A 20507-nucleotide genomic window follows, 5' to 3' on the forward strand; every position below is an offset into this window, starting at 1 on the left:
GAGGAACAGAAATCATTTTATTAGTGTGAGAATCCTGTGAGCAAAGTCCTAGGAAGAGGAGGAAAGTTTTTGTAAAGGTGCTTAGTAAGAAGTTTGGCCAAATTAAAGGGAACAACTAAGTGGGGAGAGTCAAACATCACCTCAGAGACATGTGGAAAGGAAACAGAAGGGGAAAGAAAACATGCATTACCCTTTAAAAAGAGTTAGGAGTTAATGCCTAGATTATTGAAACTAAATGATACATGTAATATTTTGTAGTAATTGTTGTTACAATAGTGGATAATTTTGTTACCTCCCCAGGTCTCAATTTCTTTAAGGAAAAATGGAGTAGTAACAATATTTGGTTTTAAGAATTAAAGTTGTGGAGTGACAGTGGCATAGACAATTAAGCATCCAATTCTGATTTCCACCCAAGTCATGATCTCAGTGTCCTGGGATCAAGCCCCTCAACAAGCTCCACAGCCAGTGTGGAATCTACTTAAGATTCTCACCCTCTACCTCTACCCCTCCACCTGCTCATTTTCCCTCTTTCTAAAATAAATAAACAAAATCTTTAAAAAAAAAAGTTGTCCTTACACACAGTGTTTATAAAGTAGTGACAAGAACAATAGTGAGGATCATATAACGGCTTACATTAACAAATAGGAAATAAAATGGATTTCTGCAATACTTAGTAAAAATGATTGCACACAATAAGTTGTCATTAAATTTTTTGACACATCAATACTGTAGTTGATCTTTCTTTTAGTTAAGGTGCTTATATAGTAAATAGTGGCTTCTCTAAAGTTAATTCATTTATCGGTTCCTTTTAGCTCTAAAGGGGTTATTGGCATCTATCATTGTATGGAAGCACATATTATTGCTGCCAGACTGGGTTCAAAGCAAAATATAATTTTTCACTAAAGGCTCTATAATTTAATATTATCTAAGGTATAAAAGCTAGTTGTGCATAGCAGTGACTTTAAAGGTATTTTATAATTTAATTGGCCTTTTCTTCTCTCTCTCTCTCTCTCTTTTTAATTCATTGCAGATTAAAGTAAGCATTATGGTTTCGATGGAACAAAAGAGTTATCTTCAAAACATGTCAAAATGGCCTGGGAAGCTGGTAATAAAAAGCTGCTAATAAAGACTTACTAATAAGGAGCACAAAGGTACCTCAAAATAAATTTACCATGAGCTTTTCCATCCCCCAATCCAACATACAAACATCAAAGAGAAAAAACAAAGATCAGAATTGCATATTGATTATGACCTTCTTTTTTGTTGTGGGGATATTTTGTTATGCACCATTTGAGAAGCTTAATATGTATAAAAGAAGGAACATCGCTTAAGAGTAAGGAAATGTGAGTTCTATTATTAATAGAATGGTTCTAACCTACTTCACAGGCTGTTAAGAACTGAATAATGCTTTCATTCTTGCCTACCTTCCTTCCCTCCATCCTTCCTTCCTTCCCTCCATCCTTCCTTACTTCTCTCTTTTCCCCAACAGAAACCTGAATTGATAGAACTCATGATGTGGGAATGCATTCCAACTAAAACCGCATCTGCAATAGGGTTATTGATAAATCTTTCTAGATGAGGCCCAAATGTGAAACCACAACACTGAATTGACTAGTTGGTTGGTATTAGTTATATTGTGGCCCAGTGACTATTTTCCTCCAATTTTCATTAAAGAAAATCACACATGTATCCATTCTCAGTTGTGTATCTTGGGGGTGAACTTCCATCCATGACTTTTGACAAGATTTGATCAAGTTTACATGAACAAAACCTCTTAGAAGCAAACCATCATATACTTCAACTTCTGTGACTAGAAAATCCTCATATGATAAATAACAGTCAATTAAAAATAACTTTTGCTTGAAATTTAGGGAAAGGATTTTTCCTCTTACTATTGGAAAAGACGTTAAGAGGTTTTGAGGTCTGAGGCTTCTGCAATCGTAAAAGAATCTGTACAAGTATAAGTCAACTTGGATGAATGCCAGGAAGAAATTTCCCTTAACCAGTACCACCTTTCAAACTTTTGAGACTTTGCAAGAGGAAGATGTTGCTATTTGGCAAAATAACTTACTGCATAAAAAAATAACTATCTTTAACCATTCACTTCCTTAAGAGTAAAAGAAAAAAGTTACCTGTGATTTTTGGATGCTAAATTGTAAGACCCATATTTTTCTTTGTATTGAAAGGCAAATATATCATCAATCTAATTATAGATATTACTGAAGTTTAACAATTCTATTGTGATTAGCAAACTTGTTTCTCTTATGATTTTCTGTTATTTTATTTTTTTAATATTAACCCATTCTAAGAACATCAGCATAAGAGCATCTCTCTGAGTGTGTTGTGAACATTAAGAGCTAGGTATATAGAATACAACAAATATGTTGTAAGTTAAGAAACCAGCTGTCATCTCTTTGTGCTATTTTACATTTCAAATCTCAGGTCACTAAATTTGAATGAGTGAGCACCATTAAAATATAAGTTGGTTATTTTAAACCCAGTTTTTGGAGGAATTTGACAGTGAATTCAGGTAAATATATGTCACATAGTAGTTGAATGTATTACAACTGAACTCTGAATACTTTCCTGAAATGATGTGATCCTTAATATATGTTTCCTGTGGTTTATCAGAATCTAAATACCTGTGGTAAAAAATCAGAATTAAAAAGTGTAATAAGTGAATGATAAAGCAATGCCTACTTACCCTACTTTTAAAATAAATTAGTGAATTAAAACTCCAGAAATTACAAAGTATGTTGTATTGGAATAACCAGTCCAAAGATAATCACTATAAACTCTAGAATAAGGGAACCATTTTACAAGGTATCAGAGAGCTATCCAAAGCAGGAAGAAACTTTATGTTATCTATATACTTCATAACGTAACTTAACTGGATGAGATCTAAGTACACCTAGCATTTCTCTGAAGATATTCCTCAGGTTATGAATGGAGAGGTGACAAGTCAAGTGGAAGGATACAGTCCTATAACCTTGTCTCACAAGATGAAATTTTAGGTAACCAGAGTGTCTAGAAATTAAGGAGATAAATCTCAGAAATGATGAAATTCTATAGGGCCTGTCCCCAGATATGTCCATAAACTCCTTTAAAACTGTGGCTTATCCCTAAAGTGAGCACCCATGTGGGACATTCCAAAGAGCCATGTGTTAAAAATATCTATATACATACACACATACAAAATCTGAAATACTGAAAGGCTAAGAACAGATTTCAGCTTTTGGCCAAAGGAACAGAGATAGCATTTGGCATTTGAGTCCTATTGAATTATAGGTGTTTACTAAAAACCTTGAATTTTCCAGAGTTTGTCCTAATAGAGTCTAAAACCAACTCTCTCAAAGTACAAAATGAATTACCATTAACTTAACTATCTGCTTAAATAAAAACAAACCATCATCAGTCCAGGAACTCTACGAAGTGTTATTTATAATGTCTAAAATACAATAGAAATGTATAAAATGTACTTATAAGAAAATATGACCAGTTGTTCAGGAAAAAAAAAAAGGAACAGAGTAAGGGATAACCCAGATATAAAAATAGTAGGCAATGTCTTTAAAGAAAATATTACAAATTTATGTTTAAGGACTTAAATGAAAAATTGGTTAAATTAACTGACTATAAATGTAGAAAATGAACAGCAGACCACCCAATGGAAATTATGGATTGAAAATTACAAATCTGATATGAGAAATAAAATTACTGGATAGGCTTAATAGCAGAAATAAGAGGGCAGAAAAATGGGTTTTTAAGATAGATGAATAGAAAGTATATAATGTCAAGAACTAGAGGAAAATCACTTAAAAATGAAGAGAATCTCAGTGACTTGTGAAGCAGTGGCAAATATTTTAAGATAAGTTGACTTCAACACAAGAAATACAGAAGTAGGGGGGAGGAGCAAGATGCTGAAGTAGGAGGAGACCTATATATCATTGGGTCCCAGGAATTCAGCTAGAAAGTTATCAAACCATTCTGGACACCTACACACTCAACAGGAGATCTAAGAAAAGAAGAGCAACAATTCTAGCAACAGAAAATCAACCACTTTCTGGAAGGTAGGATGTGCACAGAAGTGACTCTGAGGCAAAATATAGGATGATAGACCACAGGGGGCTGGCCGGATCTTGGCAAGTAGTAGAGTAACGGAGCACAAAATTGGAATATTTGGAAATGGGTTCCACTGAGGACATTTCTTTAGAGGCTAAGTGGGAGTGAGGGTGTGGGGGGTGAGCCCTCCCAGGGAGAATGCGATCTTAGAACCCGCAGGGTCACAAAAAGACCAAGAGTGCCTAAGTGTGGCAGAGCTCCCAGGTATAGGAGTGGGGAAGCCAGTTGTAGAGATGGAGCTGAGAAGTGGCCTTTCAGTTTGTGGTTACCTTAAACCATGATCCCAGGCACAGTTGTTCTTCAAGCAGGGTCCATACAAGTGGTAAATCTGGGGAGACCCCCTCCTTCCTTCTCTGGGAGGGGCAGTGCAGGAGTGCGCTGCAGGAATCTGATGGGTTTGGAGACTCCAAATGGGCTTTGTGCCAGAGATAGAAACACTTGGTAGCATGCAGGGTGAGCATGGAGTGCAGCCAGAGACCAGGGAGACAGGAGTGATTAACTATTTTTCTCTGAGGCACACCAAGGAGTGGGCCCCAAGATCTTGAGTCCTCTGCTGGAGACTGGGATGCTGCCATCTTCATTCTCCTTCTCCAAAGCTATATGGAAAACATTCAGGGGAAAAAAAAAAAAAAAAAAAAGATACCAAGAGCAAACCCGAACAGACTACTGAGCCTGGCCCCTGGCAAGGGTGGTGCAATTCTGCATTGGGAAAAGACATTTGAGAATCATGATAATAGGTCCTCTTCCAGATGACTAGCAAGAACATCCAACCAAGACCAAGTTTACTGATCAATGAAAACTGTGGAACTCCAGAGCTAGAGGAAGCCAATACATAGAATTCATGGATTTTTTTTTCCATGATTCCTTAGTCATTGAAAGTTAAATATTATAAATTTGATTTTTTAATTCTATTACTTAAAATTTTTCTTCTTTCCTTTTTCAATGTTTTTAACTGTTTTATGTTATCAGTACCTTTAAAAAATAATTTTTTTTTCTTTTTTTCCCCTTCCTTTCTTCTCCCCTTGGTTTTGGGTGTCTTCTGATTTGGTTAGTGTATATTTTCCAGGAGTCATTGCTACCCTTTTAGTATTTTGTTCTCCCATTGATTTATTCTTATCTGGATAAAATGACAAGGCTGGAAAACCTCAAAGAAAAAGAAAAAAAAAAGAAAGAAAACAAGAGGCAATATCAATGACTAGGGACCCAATCAATATGGACATTAGTAATATGTCAGAACTAGAGCTCAGAATGATTATAAGGTGCTAGCTGGGCTCAAAAAAAGCATTGAAGTTACCAGAGAATTTCTTTCTGATGAAATAAAATCCCTTTCTGAAGGAATCAAAGAACAAAAATCTAACCAAGTTGAAATTTTAAAAAGCTATTAATGATGTGCAATAAAAAAAATGGAGGCTCTTACTGCTAGGACAAATGAGGCAGAAGAGAGAATTTCTGATATAGAGGACCAAATGATGGAGAATAAAGAAGCAGAGAAAAAGAGACAAACAACTACTGGACAATGAGGGGGGAATTTGAGAGATAAGTGATATCATAAGATGAAATAATATTAGAATAATTGGGATCCCAGAAGAAAAAAGAGAGGGGCAAAAGATAAATTGGAGCAAATTATAGCAGAGAATTTTCCTAATTTGGTGGAAGGAACAAGCATCAAAGTTTAGGAGGCACAAAACCCCCCTCAAAATCAATACAAATAGGTCCACACCCCATCATTTAATAGTAAAGCTTACAAGTCTCAGGGACAAAGAGAAAATCCTGAAAGCAGCTCAGGAAAAGAGGTCTGTAACATGCAATGGTAGAAATATTAGATTGGCAGCAGACCTATACACAGGGACCTGGCAGGCCAGAAAGGACTGGCATGATATATTCAGAGCACTAAATACAAATATGCAGCAAAGAAAATGATATCCAACTAGGCTGTCACTGAAAATAAAAGGAAAGATAAAAAGCTTCTAGGACAAACAAAAACTAAAATTTGCAAACACCAAACCAGCCATCCAGGAAAAACTGAAAAGGGTCCTCTAAGCAAAGAGAGTACCTAAAAGTAGTAGAACAGAAAGGAGCAGAGACAATATACAGTAACAGTCACCTTGCAGGCAGTATAATGGCACTAAATTAATATCTTTCAATAGTTACTCTGACTGTAAATGGGCTAAATGCCCCAACCAAAAGACAAAGGGTATCATAATGGATTAAAAAAACAAGATCCAGGGCGCCTGGGTGGCGCAGTGGTTTAAGCTGCTGCCTTCAGCTCAGGTCATGATTTCAGGGTCCTGGGATCAAGTCCCGCATCAGGCTCTCTGCTCAGCAGGGAGCCTGCTTCCTCCTCCTCTCTCTCTCTCTGTCTGCCTCTCTGCCTACTTGTGATCTCTCTCTGTCAAATAAATGAATAAAATCTTAAAAAAAAAAAAAAAACACAAGACCCATTGATATGCTGTCTGGAAGAAACTCATTTTAGACCCAAAGACATCTCCAGATTTAAAGTGAGGGCATGGAAAAGCATTTACCATGCTGATGGACATCAAAAGAAAGTGGGGGTGGCAATCCTTATATCAGATCAATTAGATTTTAAGCCAAAGACTATATCATATTTAAAGGGTCTGTCCAACAAGAAGATCTAACAATTTTAAGTATTTATGTCCCTAAAAGGGGAGCAGCCAATTATATAAGCCAATTAATAACAAAATCAAGAAACACATCAACAATAATAAATAATAGTAGGGGACTTTAACTTCCCTCTCACTAAAATGGACAGATCATCTAAGCAAAAGAGCAACAAGGAAATAAAGGCTTTACATGACACACTGGGCTAGATGGACATCACAGATATATTTAGAACATTCCATCTCAAAGCAATAGCATACACATTCTTCTCTAGTGCACATGGAACATTCTCCAGAATAGATCACATCATAGCCAAAAACCAGGTCACAACTGGTGCTAAAAGACTGGGACATTCTGTGTATATTTTCAGACTACAATGCTTTGAAACTAGAACTCAACAACAAGAGGAAAGATGGAGAGAAGTCAAATATATGCAGACTAAGAGCATCCTACTAAAGAATGAATGAGTTAACCAGGAAATTAAAGAAGAATTTTAAAAATTAGGAAAAGCAAGCAAAAATGAAATACAACTGTTCAAAATCTTTGGAACACAGCAAAGGCAGTCCTGAGAGGAAAGTACATAGCAATACAAGCCATTCTCAAGAAACAAGAAAGGTCAAATACACAATTTAACCCTACACCTGAAGGAGTTGGAGAAAGAACAGCAAAGAAAGTCTAAACCCCGCAGGAGAAGAGAAATAATAAAGAACAGAGCAGAAATCAATAAAAACAAACAAACAAACAAATAAACAAAAAACCCAGTAGAACAAATCAACAAGACTAAGAACTTGTTCTTTGAAGGAATTAATAAGATTGATAACCCTCTGACCAGACTTACAAAAAGAAAAGATAAAGCACCCAAACTAATAAAAATCATGAATGAAAGAGGAGAGATCACAACCAACACCAATGAAATACAAACTATTATAAGAACGTATTATGAGCAACTATACACCAGCAAATTTGACAATCTGGAAGATATGGATCCATTCCTAGAGACATATAAACTACCAAAACTGAACCAGAAAGAAATAGAAAACCTGAAAATACCATAACCAGTAGGGAGATTGAAGCAGTCATCAAAAATCTCCCAACAAACAAAGCCAAGGGCCAGAAGTCTTCCCAGGGGAATTCTACCAAACATTTAAAGAAAAATGAATACCTATTCTCTTGAAACTGTTCCATAAATAGAAATGGAAAGAAAACTTCCAAACTCATTTTATGAGGCCAACATTACCTTGATCCCAAAACCAGATAAAGACCCATCAAAAAGAGAATTACAGGCCAATATTCTTGATGAACACAGATGGAAACATTCTCATCAAAATACTAGCCAATATGATCCAACAGTACATTAAGAGGATTATTCACCATGACCAAGTGGGATTTATTCCAGAGCTGCAAGGTTAGTTCAACATCCGCAAATCGATCAATGTGATACAACACATTAAAAAAAGAAAGAACAAGAACCATATGATACTCTCAGTAGATGCTGAAAAATCATTTGACAATGAACAGCATTCTTTCTTTCTTGATCACATTCTTTCTTTCTTGATCACATTCTTTCTGATCACAACTCTTTAAAATGGGGATAGGGGGTACATACCCTATTATCAGAGCCATCTACAAAAAACCCACAGGGAATATCATTCTCAATGGAGAAAAACTGAGAGCTTTTCTGCTAAGGTCAGGAACATGACTGGGATGTTCGCTATGACCACTGCTATTCAGCATAGTACTAGAAGTCCTAGCCTCAGCAGTCAGACAACAAAAAGAAATTAAAGGCATCCAAATCAGCAAAGAAGAAGTCAAACTATCACTCTTTGCAAATGATATGATAGTTTACGGGGAAAACCCAAAAGACTCCACTCCAAATCTGCTAGAACTTATAAAGGAATTCAGTAAAGTGTCAGGATATAAAATCAATGCACAGAAATCAGTTGCATTTCTATACACCAACAAAAGGACAGAAGAAAGAGAAATTAAGGAGTCAATCCCATTTATAATTACACCCAAAACCATAAAATACCTAGGAATAAACCTAACCAAAAAGGCAAAGAATATATACTCAGAAAACTATAAAGTACTCCTGAAAGAAATTGAGGAAGACACAAAGAAATGGAAAAATATCCCATGCTCCTGGATTGGAAGAACAAATATTGTGAAAATGTCTATGCTACCTAAAGCAATCTACACATTTAATGCAATCCTTATCAAAATACCTTCCATTTTTTTCAAAGAAATGGAACAAATAATCCTAAATTTATATGGAACCAGAAAAGACCTCGAATAGCCATAGGAATGTTGAAAAAGAAATCCAAAGTTAGTGACATGACAATTCCAGACTTCAAGCTCTATTACAAAGCTGTAACCATCAAGACAGTATAGTACTGGCACAAAAACAGACCCGTAGATCAATGGGACAGAACAGAGAGCTCAGATATGGACCCTCAACTCTGTGGTTAACTAATTTTAGACAAAGCAGGAAAGAATGTCCAGTGGAAAAAAGACAGTCTCTTCAACCAATGGTGTTGGGAAAATTGGACAGCCACATGCAGAAAAATGAAACTGGACAATTTCCTTACACCACACACAAAAATAGATTCAGAATGGATGAAATACCTCATTGTGAGACAAGAATCCATCAAAATCCTGGAGGAGAAGACAGGAAGCAACCTCTTTTATCTCAGCCTCAACACTTCTTCCTATAAACATCGCCAAGGGCAAGGGAAGCAACGTCACAAATTAACTATCTGGACTTCATCAAGATCAAAACTTTTGCACAGCAAAGGAAACAGTGAACAAAACCAAAAGACAACTGACAGAATGGGAGAAGATATTTACAAACGACATATCAGATAAAGGGCTAGTGTCCAAAATCTATAAAGAATTAATCAAACTCAACACCCAAAGAACAAATAACCCAACCAAGAAATTGACAGAGGACATAAACAGACATTTCTGCAAAGAAGGCATCCAGATGGCCCTCAGACACATGAAAAAGTTCTCCTTATCACTTGGCATCAGGGAAATACAAATCAAAACCTCAGTGAGATACCACCTCACACCAGCAAGAATGGCTAAAATTAACAAGTCAGGAAATGACAGATGCTAGAGAGGATACCAACGCTGTTGGTGGGAATGCAAGCTGGTGCGGCCACTCCGGAAAACAACATGGGGCTTCCTCAAAAAGTTGAAAATGGAGCTATCCTGTGACCCAACAAGCACACTACTGGGTAATTACCCTAAAGATACAAATGTATTGATCTGAAAGGGGCACGTGCACCCAAATGTTTATAGCAGCAATGTCCACAATAAGCAAACTATGGAAATAACCTAGATGTCCATCAACAGATGAATGGATAAAGAAGAAATTTTATATCTATGTATCTATATAGATATATAGATATATATAGTGGAATATTATGCAGCCATCAAGAGAAATGAAATCTTGCCTTTGCAATGACGTGGATGGAACTAGAGGGTATTATGTTGAGTGAAATAAGTCAATCAGGGAAAGAAAATTATCATATGGTCTCTCTGATATGAGGAATTTGAGAGGCAAAGTGAAGGGTTTGGAGGGTAGGGAAGGAAAAAATGAAACAAAATGACACTGGGGAGGGAGACAAACCATAAGAGACTCTTAATCTCACAAAACAAACTTAGGGTTTCTGGGGGTGGGGGTTGGGAGAGGGTAGTTTGGTTATGGATACTGGGAAGGGTATGTGCTATGGTGAGTGCTGTGAAGTGTGTAAGCCTAAAGATTCAGAGACCTTTACCCTTGGGACAAATAATACATTATATGTTAATAAAAAAAAGCTATACCCATTAAAACAGCTGAAATGTAAAATAAATAAATAAATAAGATAAAATGAAAATAATCTCATGAAGACAAATCAGCATCTGATAAGAAACAAAACAAAACAAAACAAGAAGATATGTATCTCTTAACAGATTGATAAGAAAACTTTTCAGTAACTGTGGATAGAAGGCAAGCTCTTCACTAAGATGAAGACCATTTTAATTGTGAAATATTGAACATCTTTTCATTAAATCTCCCAAATAAGGAAAAGAAAACTCCTCTCACAATTTCTCTTCAGCATTGTATTAAATGTGTTCATCAGTACAATAAGGGATAAAAGACATAGTATAAATAAAGATTAAAAAGAAAGAAATTAATATTTTTTTCCAGATAACACAATTACTATGTAAAAATCTAAATTAATTTATAGAACTACTACTAGAATAAGTGAATTTAGCAAAATCACAGTACAATGTATTACAATAATTTGTATTTTTTAGAGAGAGCATGCACATACTTGAGCTTGTGGAGGAGAGGGAGGGGCAGAGGGAGAAAATGAGGGAAGATCTTAAGCAGACTCTACATTCAGCATGAAGTCAGATGCAGAACTCTAAGCTCATGACCTGAGCCAAAATCAAGATTCAGATGCTTAACCAACTGAACCACACAAGTACCCCATAATTATTTGTATTTTATACACTATATCAATGAGAAAAGAACTTAAATCCCATCAATACACACATCAAAATCCATTATATACAGATAAATTTAGCAAAATATATATAAAACCTCTACATGGGAAACTAAGAGATTACTATAAGGGATCAAAGATGACCTAAATAAATGAGACGTGTCATGTTCATCAATTAAACAACTTAATGTTTCTAAAATTCTAATTGATCTAAAAAGATTAAGTATATTTAAGGTTAAAATTCCAACATGATTTTTTGTAATAATTATGAGTTGATATTAAAATGTATATAGATAGTTAAAATATCTTGAGTAGCCATAAGTAATTTTGAGTAAAAAAGAAATTTCAAGACTCACACTACATGATTTCAAAACTTAATATTCTTTACTATGAAGTTACAGTGATCAAGAAAATGTATTTATGGATTAGTGTTGCAAAAATCAATTAATGGAACAAATAAAAAGAACAGGTACACATATAAGGTCAACTGGTTTTTGACAAAGACACCAAGCCAATGCAACAGAGAAAGAAGAATATTTTCAAAACTTGTTTTATATCTGCTGGATACTCATATGGGAAAAAAGAGCTTCAACACCTACATGGTTTGACACAAAAATATTTATAAGATGAAATATAGACAACAAACAACACAAATTAAGAAAGCCACTAGATGAAAACACAGAAGTACATCTTAACAACCTTGATGTAAGAGGATTTCTTAGAACCAAAACACATGAAAGAAATAAAAGAAAGAAAAAAGAATGTATGAAAGAAAAAAATATATATTCATCAAATTTAGAATTTCTCATCAAAATACACCTTTTTTTCTTGAAAAAGGACACAGAGAAAATATTTACAATACATGCATTTGATAAAGGACTCATATCAACAATATGAAGAATTCACACAAGGCATTAACTAAACAACAAGTTAATTTTAAAATAATTAGGCAAGAGACGCTTCATAAGTTAAGACAAACAGATGGCTAAAAAGCACATGGAAGATGTTTGACAGCATCCATCATCAAATTAAAACCACAATGAGATCATTTCAAATCTTCTAGAATTGCTAAAACTTGAAAGATTGACAACACTAAATGTTAGTGAGGAAGTAGAGCTATGGGAACTCTAATGTTGCTGGTGGGAGTGTGAAATGGTACACAGTCTTTGCAAATCTGGCAGTTTTTTAAAAATTTAAGTATATACCTAACCATGATCCATGAATTCTACTTTTAGCTACTTACATAAAAGAAATGAGAATAAGAATATATCCACTAGAGACTGTACAAAAAATGTTTATCGTCATTTCATTAAAAAATAACTAAAATTTACAAATAACTCAATTACTGTTGTAAGAAGCCTGGGCAAACAAATTGTGGTATATTCCTGCAGTGGCCCACTACTCAGCAGTTAAAAGAATAGGATACTGACATATGCAGAAATATGGGGGGAAATCTGAAAAATATGTATTTTTCATATGTATTTTCTGAAATACATATTTCAGAGGAAGCCAGGTGAAAAACAGAATATTACCTAAGATTCCATTCATATGAAATTTAAGAATAGGTAAAATTAAATTATGGCTTTTAAGTAAAAAACAAGTTGCTTTGAAGGTGGTGGGTGGCTGGATAGGTGACCAGTGGTGTGCACACATATGTTTTATTTATTTATTTATTTAATTTTAAAGATTTTATTTATTTATTTGTCAGAGAGAGAGAGAGTGAGAGCGAGCACAGGCAGAGTGGAAGGCAGAGGCAGAGGGAGAAGCAGGCTCCCTGTGGAGCAAGGCACCCGATGTGGGACTCGATCCCAGGACGCTGGGATCATGACGTGAGCCGAAGGCAGCTGCTTAACCAACTAAGCCACCCAGGCGGCCCCACACATATGTTTTAGAAACTCTCTGTAGGGAGGAAAAAGTCTTAATTTTAAAAATTGTGATTTCCATGTTATAAATACTGACCTTGCCCATTTCTATATACCATCATGAAGCTATTGAACACAGAGTCAGGAATGAACAGTAATGCACCACAATATAGTATTTTTACACACAGAAGCAATAAACAAATAACCTCAAGAGCATGACAGTAAGATGCAGTAAAGTAATTAAAATCGGAATTTTTAAATTAAATTTTCTTTTAAATAAATTAGCTGTAAGTGCATATAATTTGCTTTGTGATGATGCTGTTGTTAAATAGCTCACAAAAGTTTATGAAATATTATCAATCTTGACTTGAAAATTTTTTGAAGCCATCTTCAGTACACACTTGGAAGGGGAACATTTCTAGGCAATGGTAATATTCCATATCTTAGCAGGGATGATGGTTACATGGATGTGTATATTTATCGAAATTCATTAGTTTTTCCACTTAAGGCCTGTTCATTTTACATTATGTAAATTTTATTTGAAAATCGCATGTGACCAATAATGTATTTTAAGATAGAGTTACTTTAGGATCATAAACTCTTACTTTTTCTCAAGTCTGTTGAGTGAATTTTATCTGCTTATTTCTAAATCAGTTAATTTTTCTGGATTAGAGGTATAATTTTAAAAACATTTTTATATTTTTAAAAGATATACCAAAATTCACCATTTTAACCATTTTCATATGCACAAATGCATTAATCAGTCACAATGTTATACAACCACCACAACTATTTCCAAAATTTTTTCATCATTCCAAACTCTGTTCCAATAATTCTCCATTCCCTCCTCTTCTTGACTCCTCATAATCCTAATATAGTTTCTGTATCCAAAATTTGCCTCTTCTAGATACTTCCTAAACATAATCCAATAAAAGTGATTCATTTACGCAACAAATATTCTTTTTACATCCTACTATATGCCAACATTTTTAACATTGCTGTAATTACAGAAAGGAACAAAATATTTAAATACGTTTGCCTTCATAGACTTTACATTCTTCCTATGGTATCTTTGATGATAGATATATTCTTAGTCTCACTAGCTCTCTCTCACACTAGAATTTTAGTGACATGTGATTTCTAATGAGAACATATTAGAACTTGAAAAGATGACTAGAAATAAACCCTTTTGTTTCATGTTCCAAATAGCTATCTTGTAGGAAATGAAGAATAAAACATGAACAGAAACAGTAAGCCTAAATTTGTCCATCATCTTGGTCATTTGCTTTTCAACTTGAGTTCCAGAAAAGACATAGATAAATTGATTTTATCATATCAGGTTCTTTATATAAGAGGTATAATATTATGATTAGTTCATTATAGAGAATCCTATTTTTAGCTGAGACTGTTTCCTGAAATTGTGGATTCTTAACAAAGCTAATAAAACCTTTCCAAACAAACAAAAGCCCAGGGCCAGATGGCTTCCTGGGGGAATTCTACCAAACATTTAAAGAAGAACTAATTCCTATTCTCCTGAAACTGTTCCAAAAAATAGAAATGGAAGGAAAACATCCAAACTCATTTTATGAGGCCAGCATCACCTTTATGTTTTTATAAAACATTAAAAAATAAAAATATAGGCTTTCTGTACTTCAGTCTTGCACTTTCCCTTTTCTAATATTCATTCAACAATCTTTAAAAACAAACATATGAACAAACAGACACCTATTTCTCCACACTAATAAGTCACTTAAGAACTTACTAAAAGTCCTTGGAATAAAACTGATGAAAGTCCTTCTCAGTCTGACTTCGTTTTACTTTAACATGATAGCCATCAGCTCCAGCCAATGAAGTTTCCATAAACTGATCTTTTACTATTTAAGGTAATGACTGTCTCTAAACCTTTATGTTGTAACCCGATGACACTGTTCTTTCTATCATTTGAGGCTTATCTTTCATGGCCATGTCTAAAACTCATTATTAACATTTTGAGTAAGTGTGCACTCACTGAGCTCACTTCTTTCTGATCTCTCCTAGGATTTATAACTGCTTCATATTTTCTCATTTCATTACATTTTGTTTTAAATTCTTATATTGTTTCAAATGTTAACAGTTGTCTCAAAAAAATCTTTTAAATCTTTAAATAAAAGCCATGATATGTGAGAGGACTCTGGGAAATGGCAAAGTAGGAAGCACCAGAAATTTGTCACCCCACCCAGATAATTACACTGGTAAAATCTGATGTGCTTTGGAACTATGGAGTTTATGGAAGACTTGCAACTTCCATGAGAAGGACTGGATGGTAAATTTGATTACTTTTGGCATATTTCAACTATTATCTTCTCAGTGTCTGCCCATCTCTCACCACTTAACTCCATGACAGGGAGCTATGTATGTATTCTGGAGTATTTTGCACACATTCTGCCAGAGCCAGGGTGAGCAACAAGGATCTCTATTTTCTAGATACCAAAGATCTGTGTCCTGGGTAGCTATTTTTGCTTCTCATCACAGAGATGCAGGCACAGAGATGGGCAGCCATTGTTGGTCTACCTCCTTTCATTATCATAAGCCCTGATAAACAAAATTCTATTTTCTGTCTCTATGATTTTGACTATTTAAAGTACCTCATATAAGTAGAATAATTTAGTATTTACCTTTCTCTGTTTTTTTATGCAGTATAATGTTCTCATGATTTATGCATGTTATAGCATATTTCAGAATATCCCTCATTTTTAAGGTTTAATAATGTTCCATGGTATGTATATACCACATTTTGCTTATCCATTCACCTGTAGTGGACACTTTTCTGGAGAATATTCCCTAGTTGAATAGGAAGTGCTCCATTGTTCAACTGGGGGATTATCTGCCCAGCCACTCTCAGAAGATCACAGCGATGACTTTCATTATGAAAGTCATCATGATGTCATCATGATGATTTCTTACACAATGATACCAAAGGCTGCTTCCCTTGGCTCAAAGTAGAGACAACTCTGGTTAAGTTAGTACTACAAATGTTCCTGTGGAATCTTGCTATAGCCAATCTCTAGCAAAAAACACACATTTATTTGGCTTTTCTCCCTCTGTCCTCTTCTGCTAAAATCTATTTGAATAAATCTGCCCAGGTATCACCACTGTTCTACTTTAACAGTGACAAGAATAGTAAGTGTAAACTATTCAATAAAAAACCCTATAAACTCAAGATCATCAAATGAAAGACCTATAAGTTCTCTCTTATTTACCATCTCTTGTTTTCATGATAATCAACATCTCAAGTTCAAATTTGATAATATGATCAATGCTTTAAGAATACATATTGTAAGTTTATGTATAAAATTCTTAACTTTGGTAGTATTGTCCAAAGTACTACAGGTCTAGAAAAACAGATTGAAGCCATTCATAAAATCTTGACTATTACAGAAGACAGTCCAGATGGATGGCATAGGAGATAGCCATGGACCTGATGTTAAAAGTGTATTAATTTTATTATGAGAAGGTTGGCTGAAAAAGTAAAAGAAACTAGAAAAGCCTATGGGCATATGGGAACATCAGGGCATCTCTCACAATGGTCAATGTTGTATTGCTGAAAGATGATTGCATAGCTCTTTCCAATAACCTTTGCCAGAAAGTATTAAACAGAACACATCATGGCCATTTGAGCTCATGAAATATTATAAAAGAAGAGCATGGGCTACAGCATTTTGGCAAGCATTCCACAAAGAAATTGATGAAAACATAGCTTCTTGTCTGGTATGCCAGCTCTTATAGCATGAAAATATGAAAGTGATACTAATGAGAAGACCAGCAGCTGTTAGATTTGGGAACAAATTGACACATGGAAAAAAAAAAAAACAATTACTTCTGTTAGAGACTTGGAACTGTTGTTTCATGGTAGAACCAACATAAAGAGGTGAGAATATATTTGTGAGATTAAGAGTCACTTATGGTTTGCCTCCCCCCCAATCCCATCTTCTTTCATTTATTCTTCTCGTACCCACTTAAGCATAGTCAATATGCATATAGAGTTGATATTAGCAAGTATAAAGGATCCAAAATGTGATTTTTTCACAGAATATACTGTTTAGGTGTATAAAAATAGTTTTGTCATTAACCTAATTTATAAGTTAATTTATACATAATCCTTAGATAATTAAGCAGTACCCATTGGGAGGAAATGTTTACTAACTTTAAGCTCCTCAAATCAATCTTCTGTATATTCATTATGTTAAATAATCTACCAATGACAAGTTGAATCCTGATGAGTTATTGAGGATCACATAAAAAGAATTCAAAATTAACTGAAATAATTATTATACTTTTAAAGTATCATGTACAAATGTTGAAAGTCCTAAGCTAGGTGGCACCTGGGTGATTCAGTAGGTTAAGCATTGACTCTTGATTTGGCTCAGGTCATGGTCTTAGGGTTGTGAGATTGAGCCCTGCCTAGGACTCTATGGCATGGATCTTACTTAAGGTTCTCTTTCTTCTTCTTCCTCTGATGTCCCCCACCCCCGCAAAAAAGTCCTAAGCCAAAAAAATGAATCAAATAACAAATCCTCCAAAATATCTATGACAAATTTAGGCTGTGAGTACTTTGATAAGATATCTGAAAAAGGAATTTGTTTATTTTACTTGTTTTTCTAAAACAGCCATGTAGTTTCGAAAGGTCTACATTTTCCTTCTTGAGTAAGTAGTTCATGTCTGATCTGTTACACACATATCTGTAAAAAGACTGCTTTATCTGCACATGAATTATAAGAATAATTGTATATGTTAGTTTCCTGATATTTGCATCAACTTTGAGGATTAATTTTTTCATCAACATACAATGTTGACTTTTAACTGTTATTACTAATACACTTTTTAAGATTTAAATAAAGCATATTAATGATATTAAAACCCATTGTCAAAAAAAATCATCATTACAATTCAGCCTATATAGACCAACAGAAGGTTGGACAATGTGTTCTAACCATAGTGACACAGTGATTCACTAAGCTTTCCATGCATTTTCAGACTATAAATACTATCATTAAAATGAATAATGCTTATAAACCAGTTTATAAATAAAACAAATTGAAAATAAATGGAATATAAATTTTAAATTGAAAAATACTTTATAATTTATTTGTGATTATTTTCTTACATAAAAGTTTTGATAGATCTATTATTATTAGTTCTAAATGCTCTTAGAGCCAAGGATAGTTATGTCACACATAACATACAATAGAGTCCATGATGAAAGTATTTAAAATTGATCTTGATTTGTGTACCTCATCTTTCACCTAATACTGGGTAAATCATGCAATCTTTGTTTCCTCTGCCATAAGACATGAAATTATTTCCTGTTGAATTTTCTTTCACAAGGCTGTCAAAAACATAAACGCTTAAAGCACTATAAATTTGAAAGGTTTTATTAGCTTTTTTATAATTTTTTTTATTTTTTATAAACATATAATATATTTATAACCCCTGGGGTACAGGTATGTGAATCGCCAGGTTTAAACACTTCACAGCACTCACCATAGCACATACCCACCCCAATGTCCATAACCCCACCCCCTTTCTGCTAACCCCCCTCCCCCCGGCAACCCTCAGTTTGTTTTGTGAGATTAAGAGTCACTTATGGTTTGTCTCCCTCCCAATCCCATCTGGTTTCATTTATTCTTCTCCTACCTCCTTAAGCCTCCATGTTGTATCTCCACTTCCTCATATCAGGGAGATTGTATGAGGGTCGTCTTTCTCTACTTGACTTATTTCACTAAGCATGATACCCTCTAGTTCCATCCACGTTGTCGCAAATGGCGAAATTCCATTTCTTGTGATGGCTGCATAGTATTCCATTGTGTATATATACCACATCTTCTTGATCCATTCATCTGTGGATGGACATCTAGGTTCTTTCCATAGTTTGGCTATTGTGGACATTGCTGCTATAAACACTCGGGTGCACATGCCCCTTCGGATCACTACATTTGTATCTTTAGGGTAAATACCCAGTAGTGCAATTGCTGAGTCATAGGGTAGTTCTATTTTCAACATTTTGAGGAACCTCCATGCTGTTTTCCAGAGTGGCTGCACCAGCTTGCATTCCCACCAACAGTGTAGGAGGGTTCCCCTTTCTCCACATCCTTGCCAGCATCTGTCATTTCCTGACTTGTTAATTTTAGCCATTCTGACTGGTGTGAGGTGGTATCTCTTTGTGGTTTTGATTTGTATTTCCTTGATGCCGAGAGATATAGAGCACTTTTTCATGTGTCTGTTGGCCATCTGGATGTCTTCTTTGCAGAAATGTCTGTTCATGTCCTCTGCCCATTTCTTGATTGGATTATTTGTTCTTTGGGTGTTGAATTTCCTAAGTTCTTTATAGATTTTGGACACTAGTCCTTTATCTGATATGTCGTTTGTAAATATCTTCTCCTATTCTGTCATTTGTCTTTTGGTTTTGTTAACTTTTTCCTTTGCTGTGCAAAAGATTTTGATCTTGATGAAATCCCAATAGTTCATTTATGTCCTTGCTTCCTTTGTTTTTAGTGATGTTCCTAGGAAGATGTTGCTATGGCTGAGGTCGAAGAGGTTGCTGCCTGTGTTCTCCTCAAGGATTTTGATGGATTCCTTTCTCACATTCAGGTCCTTCATCCATTTTGAGTCTATTTTCATATGTGGTGTAAGGAAATGGTCCAATTTCATTTTTGTGCATGTGGCTGTCCAATTTTCCCAACACCATTTATTGAAGAGGCTGCCTTTTTTCCATTGGACAGTCTTTCCTGCTTTGTCAAAGATTAGTTGACCATAGAGTTGAGGGTCTATTTCTGAGTGTTCTATTCTGTTCCATTGATCTACGGGTCTGTTTTTGTGCCAGTACCATGCTGCCTTGATGATGACAGCTTTGTAATAGAGCTTGAAGTCCAGAATTGTGATGCCACCAACTTTGGCTTTGTTTTTCAAAATTCCTTTGGTTATTCGCGGTCTTTTCTGGTTCCACATAAATTTTAGGATTATTTGTTCCATTTCTTTGAAAAAGATGGATGGTACTTTGATATGAATTTCATTAAAGTGTAGATTGCTTTAGGTAGCATAGACATTTTCACAATATTTATTCTTCCAATCCAGCAGCATGGAACATTTTTCCATTTCTCTGTGTCTTCCTCAATTTCTTTCAGGAGTACTTTATAGTTTTCTGAGTATAGATTCTTTGCCTCTTTGGTTAGGTTTATTCCTAGGTATCTTATGGTTTGGGGTGCCATTGTAAATGGGATCGATTCCTTAATTTCTCTTTCTTCAGTCTTGCTGTTGGTGTAGAGAAATGCAACTGCTTTCTGTGCATTGGTTTTATATCCTGACACTTTACTGAATTCCTGTACAAGTTCTAGCAGTTTTGGAGTGGAGTCTTTTGGGTTTTCCATATATAGTATCA

This window comes from Mustela lutreola, chromosome 8 (assembly GCF_030435805.1).
Source record: "Mustela lutreola isolate mMusLut2 chromosome 8, mMusLut2.pri, whole genome shotgun sequence".
Lineage (NCBI taxonomy): Eukaryota > Metazoa > Chordata > Mammalia > Carnivora > Mustelidae > Mustela > Mustela lutreola.